The sequence below is a fragment of the Enhydra lutris genome, unplaced genomic scaffold, assembly GCF_002288905.1.
Source record: "Enhydra lutris kenyoni isolate GAN:26980312 unplaced genomic scaffold, ASM228890v2 scaffoldscaffold15, whole genome shotgun sequence".
In the NCBI taxonomy this organism is placed as follows: Eukaryota; Metazoa; Chordata; class Mammalia; order Carnivora; family Mustelidae; genus Enhydra; species Enhydra lutris.
This window is the reverse complement of record NW_019154099.1, coordinates 38365722-38370463: the sequence shown is the minus strand read 5'-3', so window position 1 is coordinate 38370463 and position 4742 is coordinate 38365722. Positions and strand designations below refer to the sequence as shown.

The 4742-nt window shown below is 34.9% G+C and overlaps 1 pseudogene; it reads right to left on the bottom strand.

Annotated features, from left to right (window-relative positions):
* Positions 1-4244: 4244 nt before the first annotated feature.
* LOC111146878 lies at positions 4245-4483 on the bottom strand (annotated as a pseudogene).
* Positions 4484-4742: the final 259 nt, after the last annotated feature.

Below are 4742 nucleotides of genomic sequence, written 5' to 3'. Positions count from 1 at the left end.
TAGATTCTGAAACAACACAAAACAAAATGCCTGTCTTGACAGTATGATATGCTTTTTTAGAGCTCAGCAAACTATTGCCTTCTTTCATAATTGCCTGAGAAATACACTGTGTAACCAAAGTTATGAAATTCTTTGCCCCTTGAAGTCGGTCCCTTTGCCCTGACATCTGGGAATTCAGTAAAAGATGAAAAGACTTCTGCCATCGGCATTTGAACACTAGTGCTAATCCCTTCGCTTTGGCTTCGCAGCACTGTGGAGTTTAAGATAATAAAGACATCCTTTCACATTTGATCAGCAATACTGTCAAAGACCTTTAGTGCTTCCATAGGAGGGCTCATACATATACATGCACAGAGAGATTATAGAATTTACAGTGCCACAAAGTCTGCATCTTCCTAATATGGAGTTTATGATATTCATAATAACCAGTCACTACATTTAGACTGCTCTGTCCTTTTGTAATAATAGTAACAATGCCTTATGATGAAGAAAATGTTTGGTGTGACTAAAATATATGATTTGAGGGGCACCTGGGTGGCTTAGTCATTAAGTGTCTGTCTTTGGCTCAGGTCCTGATCCCATGGTCCTGGCATCCAGCAAGGGATCAGGCTCCCTGCTCCACGGGAAGCCTGCTTCTCCCTCTCCAACTTCCCCTGCTTGTGTTCCTTTTCTCACTGTCTCTCTCTCTCTGTTAAATAAATAAATAAAAATCTTAAAAAAATATGCTAAAAAATAAATGCTTTTAAAAAAATATATATATATGATTTGATAGAGAACAATTCTAAGTTATATGACTGGAAAGCCTGAGTTTGACTCTTTTGTTGAGACATGAAAATTAATGATATTCTCATTACATAGCATATTAAATGTTATTTGCATACACCAGCAGGTGACAACTATTTGGAATAAACTGTAATAAGTGTTCATAAGTTTCTAAAGTCTTCATGCATGCTAATTTTAACGAAAATTTCATGAGATGATTGAAAACCTCAAGTTGAAAAAAATTAGTGAAATTGAAGGCATTTTTTTCAAAAATGAGGATTCATTATAATAATAGAAACTCCTTTGGGACGCCTGGTGGCTTAGTAAGTTAAGCATCCGGCTCTTGATTTCTGCTCAGGTCATGATCTCAGGTTCATGAGATCCAGCCCTGTGTCCGGCTCTGTGCTGAGCTGGGAGTCTGAAATTCTCTCCCCATCTTCCTCGGCCTCTCCCACCTCCCTCTCTCACTCTCAAATAAATAAATAAATAAATAAATCGTTTAATGATGATGATGATGATGCTAGAAACCTCTACTTTGGAAGATGATTCTGAAAGTTTATGCTTTCAATAATTTAAAAGGGTACAAAGTTTTTGGTTAAAGGAAATAAAAATATTTCTTTCTCCTTATCACCATCATCATTGATTAGATTTATCTAGTGTTTACTGTGTACCTGGTACGGTTAACCCTTGACCAACAGAGGTTTGAACAGCATGGGCCCACTTACATGCAGATTTTTTTGCTGCAATACAGTACTATAAATGTATCATCACTTCATTATGAATTTCTTAATAACATTTTCTTTTTTCTAGCTTACTTTATTGTAAGAATACAGTACTCAGTACATATGCAAAATATGAGTTAATTGACTATGTTATTGGTAAAGCTTCTGGTCTGTAGTACACTATTATTCGTTAAGTTTTGGGGTCTCCAAAGTTATACGGAATTTTCAGTTATAGGGGCAGTCAAAGCCCCTAACGACTGTGATGTTCAAGGATCTATTGTACTGTTTTACTTGCTTATATGTCTTACATGGATTGTTTGTATTTAATTTTATAACATTTCTAATAACTACCTTAATTCACATGAAAATATTAAAGCTTAAGGAGATTTATTATCTGGTCCCATTTTACATTGCCAGTAGTAAGAGAGACTGAGTGAGATTCAACCTAGAATCTTGGATTTCTTCATAAAGCTTGAGTTTGTGACTACTTCATATGTATATGTTTACCCTAGCAGTCATCAAAATGCCACCCAACTGAGAAAATTCTGTTTAATGTTTTAACTGAACAAATGGTGAAAATGAATTAGTCTGCATCATGTAAGAAATGATGGATAATGTGGGACTGAAGTATAGGGGTACTTTGTGGATGTTTTTAAGCCAGAAAGTTTCTCAAATATTACACAACTGGAAATTAAGTTAACAAGTTCCTTCTAAAAATGTAAGTAAGCCCTTCCTCTCAAGGGTAACAACATGAGGTCAAGTTTCTTAGAGATTTATAAGTATGTCTGATAATTAGATTGCTTAACACTTAGGACAAATTGGGATTCTTATGGAATGAGAAAGTATGTTTTTGGTGGGGGGAGGACAGGAAGTATTAATTGCACAGACTGGTTCAAGTGGGATGCCACCGTGGGGGACTTTAATCAAGTTAATATAATATTCATTTACCCCACCATTCCTTCTACAGATTTAATATACACTTAAATATTCCTACAGCAATACTGCCTATCATAATTTTTCTCTCAATGTAAATAATCCTAATTCATTTTGGTTTGACTAGGTATAATCTTTACATGCTTTTATAAGTAAAACTGGTAAAAAATAATCCCTCTTCAAATGTTATAAGAAAGCATAAAATTAAAAATACTGAAAGTTTTTTAATCCTTTATCATGGAATTGCAAACATTCTTAGATTATCCAAAGCCCTTATTTTTCATAAAAGGAATTCACGAGATTGGATTACACAATTAACAGGACTAATTAAATTGCATTTTTATTTAGTGAGCACTTTTCAGTTTGAAAAAAAGTTCCATAATTTTAATTTTCACATAGCTTTATTGCTTTTCCCCTAATCACAAATCTCCTGCAAAGAGTATTTAATTAGAGTCACTCTTTCAACCACTAGAATATTATTTTTCCACTACTGAAGTTACCAGTTACCTTAGTCACCTCTCTGTGACAACATCTTTCTTAACCAGGTACCCCAGTCACCTCTCTATAACAACATCTTTCCTAACCTTTTAACATCATTTGGACATACTGTTCACTGACTTCTGCTTGAAAAACTGCTTGCCTTTTCTACCACAACAGTATCTGCTTTCCTCTTCTCATTCATTCTCATCATCTCTTCCCACTACCTCTTCTGCCTGCCATTTAAGTAATGCCTGATTTTTTTTCTACAGTCTTTCTCCCTAAATGCATATTAGCCAAGGTTTAATTACTATCAACACATGAGTAATTTCCAAATTTTTTTCCTCAGCTTTTATTTGTCCTGGTAGATAAAGATATCTACATCCAACCACTTAGTCCATATTTCAACTTTATAACTTTATTGATTTATATATAGTTACAGAGTTATATATATAGTTATACACATATATATAGTTATATATAAATCAATAAAGTTTTATAGTTATATTAAAAATCTTTACTTTCCTCCAGCTCCTGGAAATCATTGCTATGTGTTCTGTCTATATCAATTTGCTATTCTGGGTATTACCTGTAAAAAGAGTCACACAACATGTGACTTTTTGTATCTGGCTTCAATCACATAACATTGTTTTTCAGGATCACCTGTGTGGTTGCTTGTGATTGCAAAGAATCAAAACATGATTTCTTTTAATGGATGAATAATGTCTGTCTCACGGATTTAGAACATTTTGCTTTTCTATTCATCAGTTGATAGATTGAGATGTTTTCCCTTTTTATGTATTGTGAATAATGCTATTAACACTCTTGTACAAATTTTGGTGTGTTTTTGCTTCTCTTGGGCATATACCTAGAGAGTGGAAGTGCTGGATCGTATGGTAACACTATGTTTAATGTTTTGAGGAACAGCAAAACTAATTTATAAAGTAGCCCCATCATTATATATTCCCAGTAGCATTGTCTGATGATTCCAATTTCTTCACAATTTCATTAATGCTTGTTATTGTCTGTCTTACCATATTCATGCTATGGTTGTGATGTACTCACTCATTAAGGTTTTAATTTGTATTTTATAATGACTGGTGATTTTCAGCATCTTTTCATGTGCTTAGTCTCCATTTGTATGTCATCTTTGGAGAAATGTATGTTCAAAATCTTTGCCCATTTTTAAATTGTATTGTTTGTCTTTATATGGTTGAGTTATACAAGTGTTTTTATATATTCTTGATATTAGACTCTTATCAGATATATAATTTACAAATATTTCCTTTTTGGGGTAGGGGGGGTTGCTATTTATTTATGACAAATATCCAGATTTGTGGTCCTCTGCAGTCAGAAGTTCTTCGAAATGGCGCCATGGGCCTTGGCCAGTTGGAGGATGGAGTCATCCTGCGAATGGCCCCACAAATAGCATTGGTTTTAAACTTGCTGTTCATCCTGCCTGTCACCTTGTCAACCTCCATCATGTTCATCTGGCTGGATGCATGGTCCATAGCCTGGATGATGTGGTTGTTGGCAGAGTATTTCTACCACATGTACAGGTCCAAGAACTCCTGGGCATTGTTTGGCATGAAGCACGAGTGCAGAACGATTTGTAAATATTTTCTATTCTCTGTTATCTTTTATTTCTTTTTCTTAATTTTGTTCACTAGACTCTTGGTACAATGTTTAATAGAAATGGCCTGAACAGGGGTGCATGAGTGAGTCAGTAGGTTAAGCGTCAACTCTTGATTTCAGTTCAGGTCATGGTCTCAGAGTCCATGAGATCCAGCCTCGCCTTGGGCTCTGCGCTCAGAGCAGAGTTGGCTTGAGATTTTTTTTCTCCCTCTG